This window comes from Phalacrocorax carbo, chromosome 18 (genome assembly GCF_963921805.1).
Source record: "Phalacrocorax carbo chromosome 18, bPhaCar2.1, whole genome shotgun sequence".
Classification (NCBI taxonomy): Eukaryota; Metazoa; Chordata; class Aves; order Suliformes; family Phalacrocoracidae; genus Phalacrocorax; species Phalacrocorax carbo.
In genome coordinates this window covers 11,825,433-11,836,516 of record NC_087530.1, presented here as the reverse complement: position 1 = coordinate 11,836,516, position 11,084 = coordinate 11,825,433, and the positions used below count along the sequence as shown (strand labels likewise).

Below are 11,084 nucleotides of genomic sequence, written 5' to 3'. Positions count from 1 at the left end.
TATTCCAGAAGAAAAGTAGAACTATGTCAACAGCCCAGTGAAGATCTGTGATTGCATATAATATATTGGTGTTGGTTTTGAACTGAAGAAGTATCTCACATAGAAATGCTAGGGGAGAGCTGTATATCTTTTTAATAATCAAGCGTTTCTTAGAGTAGAAGCCAAACCATAGCACCTGGCTATAAACACGGCTTAGATCCAGTCAACAGACTGTGAAAAACAAATCAAGAGATGGTTTCTCATTAGCTTAACTCCCACTGAACAAGAAAATTCGGCCCTAAAGCCTTAATTAACCGTTGTTTCATAATGAACCTGGACAAACCTTTCATCAGGACTTGGCCAAGGCACTGCACGGAAGGACTTAAGGGCAAGATGTTTCAGGTCCTTCAGACTCCACCAGCAGAAAGTTCCTTTATTGTCAAGCCCGTTGGTAGCAGAGGCGGCCTGCACTGCATGGACCTAGCAAATAGATTAGCATTTACGTCTCATTTAGCAATTATTATTCCTTCTAGTCTTCCTCACTTTTCACAGCAGCATTCCCTTCAGAGGCCCTCAGAAGTTCCCTCCCAGCACTGCAGGAGACAGTTTTGCTTTGGTTCACATGGTTTTTGTGGCAAGGCAGGTGTTCGTGTGTGCTTTACTACTGATCCTAGCTGCACTGCCGCAATAGAGCTGGCAACCTCTTACCAGCTGGCAGAGGAATCTTGCAGCTTTCCAACATGGAGAAAGGCTGGAATGGACTAACAGCCCTTGTCAAACTGGGCCAGACTCCACTGGATCCATGAAGGAGGCAGGTTTGCCTCTAGGCTGTGGGAAGTAAGCTACCTGCAGGAACGTTAGTGGTAAAAAAGGGAATAAGTGCCAGCCTTGCACCCTCCAGGCACTTCATCTGAGGACGTAGGTAGAGCCCTACTTGGCGCATTGGTCTCAGGGCAAGGTGCAAACTCCCGCCTGGCCTGGCTCAGACCTCAGCAGCCACATGTTACCCATGGGAGCTTCAGTGCAAAGCCGGGACTGTGCCTGGAGAGGCTTCTGGGGTGGGCAGGGATGGTGGCAGAGGCCAAAGAAAAGCTGAAATCAGGAGACAGCACCAGGCTGTGGGGACAGTGCTGTGCTCACTAGTGCCAGAGGCGAAAGCACAGGGGTGGTAGTGGCATTAGCTGACTTGTTAGGACAGTAACAACTCCTTCCCAGGAAATCTCTCAGCATTGCAAGGGTCTACCACTGAGGTGAAAATATCAAAGTATCTAAGGAAACACTGACTTTGAGTTATGCAGTTGCAGCAGAGCTTCACTCAGGAAAGCAATGAGACAGCCTTTCCAGCACCAGAAAGCCTTTTGCATTCACACCACTCCATCACTTTCCATTACCAGAAACATTTATTTCACATCAAAGTGCTTCCTGCATCAGTATAGATTTAAACCATATTATTTTTCAAATCAGGGTCTGAAAACAGCCTGTACAAAATTGTTCCCCTTATTTCCTTCTGCCAGCCAGTGTCTCTCATGGCTCAGCCATGTGTTCCCAGGCTACAAGCTCAGCTGCTCTTGTAAGCCATGCTCCAAGCACATGTTCTTCCATGGGATGTTCATTATTATTTTCAGAATTATTTTGTTGGTCTATGTCCTGACTGTGTGCCCCAAAGGGCTGCTATCAGCAGGATTTGTACAAAGTTGCTTGATTGGCTTCAGGCTTCTTTGTGAGTTTACCCAATGCCAAGCTCAGGCACTGAACCCATGCCAGGTAATTCATCATTTCCCCTTAAATGCTATAGACAGAATCATGCTCTTAGCTTGTCAGATAAAGGCCTGAGAATTGCTTTTCAGCCCACCTAATGAGGGTTTGTGTTTTTCTATGCTTGGGAGGATGGATGGCCTTAATTTCCAATTTTTTTTTTCAGAGAGAGCAATTTTCTTGCACAAAAAGACCAGGAATAATAGATACAATGTGGCTTATTCTGAGTCACCCTTTAACCATTTGTACTGATGTTTTCTCTTTGACTAAGACCCTGAAACTCAGAGTCCTCTTCAGCTGCTGCTGTACATTTTCCTCTGCTGTGAGGCATTTCTGTGCCTAAGGATTTGATGCACGACCAGCATCCTCTCCCAGACTTTCTGCAGGCTGACAGAGCCTCCATAAATATTGCCCTCAAATCTGAGGTACTCCAGGCTGTGCTTTTTTACCCCAGATCTGCAGGACTTGCCTACTTGGTGTGAAGAAACCAAGGCATGGTGGACAAGAGACTTTGCAGGGAAAGAGCTTGCTTTCTCCTGTGCCTGGAAATCATCCAAGTGACAGCCCAGGGCACAACACTAAGGTGGAGGCTCTATATGAGGTCTCCCAGTCAGCCTGGTACTGCTCATATTTACCACTTCTACACAAATATTCATCGGGATGACATGGTATCTCATTGTCCAACGTTTGGTCAAATGCTAAATACGACTTTCTGTTCCATCACCTGGTTCTTGCTCTTTCCACATTCACCCCACATTTGCTGCTGTTTCATCCCCAGCTGGAAACTTAGACTTTGAGGAATGGCCAGTCACACAGACTATCGGATTCCATGTGTTTCCTTGAATTGGCATCCTGAGGGCTTACCAAGGGAGGATCTTTTTGTTGATAAAGGAGCAGGGAAGGAAGAAAACAAAAACTCCATCTGCTGGATGCTCCCCTCCTGCCTCCTCTGCAATGAGAAGGAGAAAGAGCTGAAGTAGCCCTGCCTTGCTCACTGCCAGCGGACAACCTGCCTTGGTTTCCCTCAGCGGAGTAAGACATGACCCCAAAAAGCAACATCATGGTTCTCAATTTAAAGAGCTCCAACAGTAAAGGCAGATGCTGGAGCTACAGCTTACAAATGACTGTACCACATGGCACGATTTCAGTAGTGAAACTGGGAATCCAGCAGTATCTCATTGATGTAAGTGACTGGTAAAATGCTGCCTTACAGTAGGAAAGTTTCCACTTTCCCATGTTTCCTACATGCTGAGGCAGACATGAGCCAGGTTTGGGCATGCATTGTGAGGGCTTGAGCAGCCTCTGCAGCTGCAACAGCTGCTGCATCAGTGGCAAACCAGCAGAAACAAGGAGAACTGGAGGCAAGACTTTAGTCAGGCGCTTATTCAGCCTCATGCTGTGTGGCAGCAGCCATAGGATTGAAAGTTGCCCCAAACTGAGCACCGCTGTGCAGGGGACAACATGTGTCCATCTGCTGGCAGCTCGGCCTCCCTCATAAGGCCACGTACCCTGGCCACACCTGAGCACAAACAGCCACTCTAGAACAGTGCTTCCATCTCCCTGGAAAGCCCTGGTGTACGTGTTATCCCTCTTGATGCCATATGAAGGCAATTTCTTCTGTTATTTCATTGCCTTTGGTTTTAAAGGAGAAAGTAGTCATGCTGCATGGCTGGCTGCAAAGCTGTAACAGGGCACGGAGTGTGGGAAGTGTTGTGATGCTGAGGATGGATGCAGAAGGAGGCAGAAACTGCAGATTATATCCATGAAAATCATGGCACTGAATAACCCCTTCCCCCCCACCAACTGGAAGGGCATGACAGTGCGTGATGTGAACGTGATAAACCACACTGTCATGACCACTGTCTGACAACCCTCAGGGTACTGAAAACTAGCAGCGAGTCCAAAGCAAAGGCAGTATGGACCATGGCCACTGCCACATATGGCAGTATGTCTCAGGTGCGGCCTCACTACTGCTGAATCACCTGATCGCCTGCCTTGACCTACTGGCAATACTTGGCCATCTGTGGCCCATCATACCATTAGACCTCTGGGTGGCAAGGGCACGTTGACAGCTCCCATTCAACGTTGTGTCTACCAGGACCTCCAGGTCCTGTTCTGCAGAGCTGCTTTCCAGATGTTTGGCCCCCAGTATGTCCTGGTCCATGGAGTTGTTCCTTCCCAGGTACAGGACTTTGGAGTTGCTCTTGCTGAACTGTATGAGGTTCCTGTCAGCCCATTTCTCCAGCCTGTCAAGAAGCAGAAGAGAAGGGAAGTAAGAGAAGTAAGAAGGAAGCATGAGATGCTTCCAGTGATGGATACATGATTTGAGGAATCTTCCTGACAGAGATGACACATCCCAAAAAAAATATAATCCAGCCACTTTGTGTAAAGCTGTTGCATTGAGGAATCTTACCGCCTGGTTAATCCTGTCTGACAAAGCCGTTTCAAAAAGTCACACAAAATCCGGGGGTTGGAAACAAGCACAGAGCTATGCCATACAAATATAAAAACAGAAAAACGCGCTCTGTTGACTGTAATAATTAGCCAACGGCATCTGAGGCACTGAGGCTCTTAACATTTCACAGGTATGTTAATGAGGGAGAAATCAGAACAAATGCTGGGAGTGTTCCTTATGACACCCCTTTCTGGCTGCCTTCAGCAAAGAACGAAACTACAGCAAAGATTACCCTGAAAATTCAGACACCAAAGAATACCTTAGGTATGTGACAGCGCACACATAGTGCCCAAAGCACATCATGGACTCCTAAGAAAGAATTGGCATGTTTGAAAAGCCAAGAGGAAAAGAGCAAATACACAGCTGATTTCCAAAGCAAAGAAGTGGGATATAAAGAGTTATTTTTTAGAAGCTTAATTTCCTTCTTTGATAAATTAGTGAAACAACTATGAAGAGGCCAAATATCATTGCTTCTTATTTGTAAACTTCCCAAGCTACTTGGCTGGGAAAAGGGTAGCCACGTATCACTCTTGCTGTCCTTGCAGGAGTGAGCTGAAGAAGAGTAAAATCCAGGTTTGGGTTGTCCTGGTGTGTTGCTAGTTTTGTGACTCTGACATTTTTGTTAGTGCCATTTGGAAAGAGAACAGAAAATCCTTGGAGTGGCACAAAGTAGCAGAGTAGGTTTTATTTCACTCTAGAATTAACAGAGAAAATTATTATATGAAATGTTTGTGAAGGGAAAAGCACACAATGCTCAGAGGCTCCATAGCTCAGGGGTTAGAGCACTGGTCTAGTAAACCAGGGGTCGTGAGTTCAAATCTCACTGGAGCCTATGGCCTCTGTGCCTCCTGTGAAGATCTACAGCCTTACCTTTCTGGTTTTTTCCGAAACGTCACTGGCGTTACTTTTGGAGCATCCACCCCAGCCTAGGTGAAATACAAACACCATATAACACCTATACCAAATAACAGGCAATGAGAAGCAGAGAAAAATAACAATGGTCAGAGTTAAACCCTCAAAAGAACACCTCAAAATATTTCTAAAGTATAGCAATCAGAGATAGGAAATACCTAATAATGGGATTTAAAGCCTTCTGAACCCCACAGACATTGTGAAGCTCATTGATGAATAAATCTGAAATAGCTGCTAGATACTTACAGTCAGATCTGGTTCATCTCTTCATATTTCAGCACGACAATCAAATGATGTCTCCAGAGCTCAGTAATTTCAGAGCTGGCTGAAAAAATTATAAATATGGTCTGTGGAGGAACAGTAACTTTGGTCTTCTTCAGAGTTCTGCTGGGGTGGGCTGGAAAGTTATCATTGTTAAGAAAAAAAAGCTAGAAATTAACCTGTTTTGCACCTTGAGGTCAATGAATTGCAGTCCAGAATTGTGAGATCTCATACTCTGCCTTTGCACATTTCCCATTTTCTTTCTCATTTTCAAGTAGACTTCCTATTTTGTTCCATCAAAAGGATCCAAATCAGTGATGTAAAAGGGTGTTTCTGAATTTGAAAAGAGCTTTTTCCATTTGAGGGAAAGAAGGCTCAAAAGCCTGAAGCATTTTTGTCTTGTGGAGCTGGACACTGGGTGCCAGGACCAGGAGGGACACGGCGCTTTGGTCACCTCTCTTCAGCCTGTTTCCTTACACCTCTGTTTTCCCAAAAGAGCAAGCACATTACAGCTTCGTTCTCCACACGAGAATTGACCTGCAGGAGTTTCCTAGCTTTCCTCTGTATATACCACAGTGAGGCTAAAGAAACAGAAGTCAGCAGGCTTCCTATTAATCTGCAACCTAATAAACTAGCTCAAGTTATTGTTATTGTAACCCAAGATACCGGAAAACGTGCAGATGTATTTTACTAAAAGTGAATTTGTTTCTAGGCTGTTGTGGCTACACATCTATTTACCCTGTCCCTCATTCTGGCTTATCTCTATTTTGTGTTCATATGACACTGCTGAGCAATATCCAAAAAGATCTTTGTGGTTCAAGTTCACGTTTATGATCAGGCTCATGGTTTCAGCTTAGCTGAGCCTGGTAGTGACGGAAATGATCCTTTGAAAAATTAACGTCTTTCATCTCTATGCAGAAATGACAAATGTTCAGGATTTGTTTTCCTGAATTCTTAATCTATGTGGTACTTAATATTAATGTAAAAACTCTTATCCCCAATAACTCTGCTGCAATGCATAACGCCAAACATACTGATGCCATTTGTTAAATGGGGCCTGATGCAAAGATCACTTCCAACAGCGGACCTTGGACCCTGTCCTAGCTAAATCCCTTTGTATCAATCATCCGTCATCTTTTTCTCTGCTGAAAGCAGGGATTTTCAAAGATAGAGCTTGACAGGAGGGGCAAAGAGGGCAAAGTTCTTTATTGCCATATGCTGAAGACCATGTAAATGTGGGAAAGAGGAATGGCACCTCTTCATCTTTGCCGACCTGTGAAATGGAGGTGCTACACCTGCCTTCAGAGATGCAGGAAAGATTGTGTAGCTCTGCCACAAGGACCGTAACAAGGCTGGTCCACTTCTGGGTTTACTGAGGAAGAACTCCTGCCCTTTAAAGTTGTGACTAGTGACCCGTTACTAATCCAGATCTAGACAGTCTTTTATTGCTTTGTTTAGGGAGATTTAAAGGTATCTCCCTGTGTATCCCCGATGATAACTTGTTTTTCATATTTTCCTGAAAACTTCAGAATACCATTTCTATTTTTAAAAAACATCCTAGATGCCGTGCATTTCTCTGGCATGCTTTTCATTCCAGGCTCTCCCTCCAAGGGTTGCACCAAGCTGGGCAGAGAAATCATTTATCCCAATATAAACAACATTGAACTTTGTGGCCCAGCAGCCCGGATCATTGAGGTGCCCATGGTCATTCCCTGAATCCAAGGACCATGTTAGCAGAGCTCCTTTTTTGCCTCTAGTTCAGTTCCAGTGAAGGCCACATATGCCTGAACTAATCAATTTCTTAAGTCATGTGGGAAACAACCAATAAATAATGTGATCCAGGGAGGGAAACTCTGAGCAAAAGCCAGTGAAAATGTTTCCATGTTTAAAGAGTTTTTAGATTTATAAACATGACTTAGGCTAATGTTAAAATCTAACATAAAAAAGGGTCAGATAGCAGCCTTGTAGCCTCAACCCGGAGGAAAAATAGCTAATAAAATCCGTAGCACTGCAGAATTCAGAGTGGGGAAAAATCACCGAAATTTATCTATTCTCCAGTTCTCCCAGAATGAATGCGCTCAACCCCTTATTTCAGAAAAGGATATTGTGTTTTTAATAATAGTGTTTTAAAAACAAACATTAAATGTTTTGCTTGCACTCTAGAAAAAGGATGACCTCAGCTATCAAAGGTTTCTGCTTGGCAGCACCGGTCTACACCACTACCCGAGTGCTGCAGTATCCTCTTGCACCATGTCCCTGGGCTGCCTCCTCCCTCAGCCCCAGCTTTTCCACAGACCCTGAACCACACACCTGTATACAGTCAGATAAATCACACCCTAAAAATCATAAACTGTGCAAAGAGGGCAGCTTGCTCAGCTGGACACAGCTACGCTATGGATGTTTCGGTGGGAGGAAACGCACCGGCTGGCCTCCCAGTCCTTCTGCTGACATCTCTGTGAAAGCCAAACTGGCATTTTGGGGAAAATCAAATGCAAACCCTAGAATAAAATAGTTCGCACCAAATAGCTAGTAAAATGTAAAAAAGAGAGAGAATGAGAAGTGCTCATAGGTTCATCCACACTTTGCAGTGGCCATGGACTGAGGCATCTCTTTCAAATGCAGTAAAGTCAGGTTTCCCTCAAGACAGGAGGACAGAGACCTTCCTCAATAATAGCTGTGTGTAGCTGTCTGCCTGGCGCAAGGAGCTCCACAGTATCCACAGGGAAGGCCATGCACATCCTACGTGTCATCCACCCACATCCAACCACTGAAGATTTCTCCACCACCTTGGTGCAAAATTTTTCCCAGGGAGATTGTCATCTCTTGGAGCCGGTGCAGTCACTACCTGCTTCTCCTGAACTCCAAGTCCTGAAAAGAGCATTACCATAAAATTCAGTAATGCAACAGCTTCAGTGAGACCTTCTGGCTGCCCAGAAAGACGGAATGCAAAGACACCATGCACTAAAACTGATGTGAATGTAGCGTTGGTGCTCCCCAAGTCTGCCTGCTGCCAGCGCCACGTACTTAGATGGCATCCTCCCAGAAGAAGCCTTGAAAATCTTGGTGACCTATCACTGACTGCCATTTCTTTCCAATACATGAGCCTCTTACAAACACAGCAGCCTGGCAGCTGAAAAAGGTCATCTCCATGCTGATGACAGATACAGCAGCTCATAATCAAACACTTCTGCCCAATATCACCATATTGCAAATATCTCTGCATGAATGTGTAGAAAGGATCACACCCTGATTCAGGGAGAAAACCCCAAAAGCAGTCCACGGCCAGGAAACAGCACTGGCAACTTGTCTCAAAGCCATAGGTGGATGGGGCAGGTTTTCAGGACTCTCCCCTAGCATCCAGTGTGAGTTGCACAACACCCGCTTCTGGAAAGGCTGCAGCATCCCAGTCTCTTGCTGACTGTGGTGCTCACCCTTACGATTTCCACATGTATTGAACAGACTAGGACACCTTGTCTTCTGAATGGCAGGTCCCTCAGGTTTTAGTACTGATATTATGGTTCTGCTGGACTCAACCAGCAAGACACCAGTGACCCAATCAGGGCAGTTTGAATATGAGGTTATCTTCCCAGAAAACATGCTCATTCCTCCATGAAAGACCTGGGGGGGGGGGAAGGAAAAAAGATTGCTGTAATTACTGCAAATTTAATCAAACTACAAAAAGCCAGCCATGTCTGCTTTCACCTAGGTACCTTGCCATGCAAATAAGAACTGAAAGGCAGATCCAGGATGGGGGTAGGAGTCTGCTATGAGGATACAGCAGAAGAACGGAAGGGCTGCCTTAGATGAGGAGATGTAAGGAGTTTGTTATGTTTAGTCTTGCATCAGGAAGGCTGAAAGCAGACATAACTAGCTGATATAAATACCACAGCAGTTAACAACTAGAAGAAGAAAGAATTATTTAAACTGAATTATGGCACTAACATGAACATATTAGGCTGGAATTAAAAAAAAAAAATCTCTAAAAATTGGAGGAGTAATTTTTTCAAGCAGCCTAAGCAACAGGAGGAAGAAAGCCCACGAGAGTCAGCTAGTGCAGCTGCAGGGTATGGAGGAGCTGGATAGCACAGCTAGACTCCATGAGCCAAGAGCTCCCACCCTGTACTCTGTTCACTGGTGATATGACCTTGTCCAAGTTCAGCAGTGGCCTCTGTTGTGTGAATACTTGTGTATATCCATGTGTCTTTTTATCAGTCTTTTAAGTAACTTGTTTCTCCAAATGCTTCTTCCATTTCCAGAAACAGGAGGTAATGACTCTAGGCCTGCTTTCTCCTCCACCCCAGAGAGCTTGTGATGTACCTGTTGATTGCCTCACCTCCCGACTGCCTGTTAGGGAAACAGTCCATTCCCTGTTCAGCGAGCCTAGTAATACAGCTCAGTTGCTCTGATAATGGTCATCTATTTATAGCCTTTTATAATTTGTTTCGTGACAAAGAGTTTCTGCAAGATGCTCCTTGATTCTTGCAAGTTTGTAATGATTTTTCCCTTCCGGTTTTATTGAAAGTAGCTTTTGTGCTCAGAAAAATGACTGTAATAAAGGCCATTTCATGTACTCAGAGTAAATGGTAGGGACCTTAATAGGTTTTTGATGAAAGCTTAGCATTTCTCTTTGTTTTCCTTCAATTCTTTTCAATCTTGTGGGTCAGATGAGCCAGGCTTACCCTAAAACTTGTAAGAGCAGAGCAGGGACAGATTAAAATGGTCTCAGTGGTGTACAGCCTTGCCCATTGCTAGCACAGCAGCTCAGTCCTCTGCCCAGAGTCTCTGGTAATGGCACGCTGCAAATAGCTGTCTGGAGACAGCACCGGCTATGCTTAATTTGCTCATTCCGTAACTGTCTCTCACCAGATAGGACGATCTAATTATTTCTGTTAGGCCAGCTATTAACTTTTGTTGGAATTGGTACAACTGGCCTGATGAAATACTCTCCAACCCTTTCCTCCCACAGATCTCTGCACCATCGTAGCTACACCTTCATTTCTATTGCCACTGTGGACTGTAGTGCACAACTGCATCATTTTCACTCCAGAAGAGGACTTCCAGATGTTCTCAATTTTCTACATTATTTTTAATCTGAAGAAGAGTTTTTCTCTCCATGTATGTCCAGGTGAAAATGCCGGTGGCCTGTCCTACCTGCAGTGCTGCTGGGGGAACACCGGCACAGATGGAGAAGTCTTTCTCTTTGCTGTCTGTCAAAGCTCAGACTTACACAGCCTCCACTTTGAGGAAGGAAACAGGACCGGGAGAGTCAAGCCCTAAAGTCACAGCCATACCCTTGCTTTCTGCCAAACCAAATGGGGCCTCATAAGCAGTGGGTTGTGGCATTTTGTTAGTCAAGCTTCAGGTTCACGCTTCTGTGGCTGTCTTCATCTTAGCTGGTCATAGCTGTGTCTGGAGCGTCTTCACAGTTGAAGCTTTTGGCAGTTCTTTGTTGGGCTCCAGCTTTGTCGCTCTTCCACGGTCAGTCCATAGCCCTACACCACCTTCCCTTTCCCCTTTCCTCATTTCCCAGCCTTTGCTTTTTGCCTTCTTGCTTTGACTCCCCCTTTCTGAGCATTCCCAGTTGGTGACCCTTGCATTTCCATGTGCGCCTCTAGGTGCCGGCCAGGACTTCCCCAGGCACCCCAGCAGCCAGACCTCGCTAGCAGTGGGAAGTGCACAGAGCCATTTCTGCGCTGTCCGTGAGATGAGTCTGGGACCACCA

General features: G+C 45.2%; 1 long non-coding RNA gene and 1 other non-coding gene across 2 annotated transcripts; one reads left to right on the top strand and one right to left on the bottom strand.

Moving 5' to 3' along the window:
• Positions 1–1,433: 1,433 nt before the first annotated feature.
• LOC135316213 (uncharacterized) lies at positions 1,434–5,878 on the bottom strand. The gene is made up of 4 exons (XR_010375648.1): positions 5,348–5,878; positions 5,060–5,115; positions 3,772–3,980; positions 1,434–2,683 (listed from the first exon to the last, which is right to left on the bottom strand). It is a non-coding gene; the product is annotated as an uncharacterized LOC135316213 (long non-coding RNA).
• TRNAT-AGU (transfer RNA threonine (anticodon AGU)) lies at positions 4,949–5,021 on the top strand. Its single transcript has one exon. It is a non-coding gene; the product is annotated as a tRNA-Thr (tRNA).
• Positions 5,879–11,084: the final 5,206 nt, after the last annotated feature.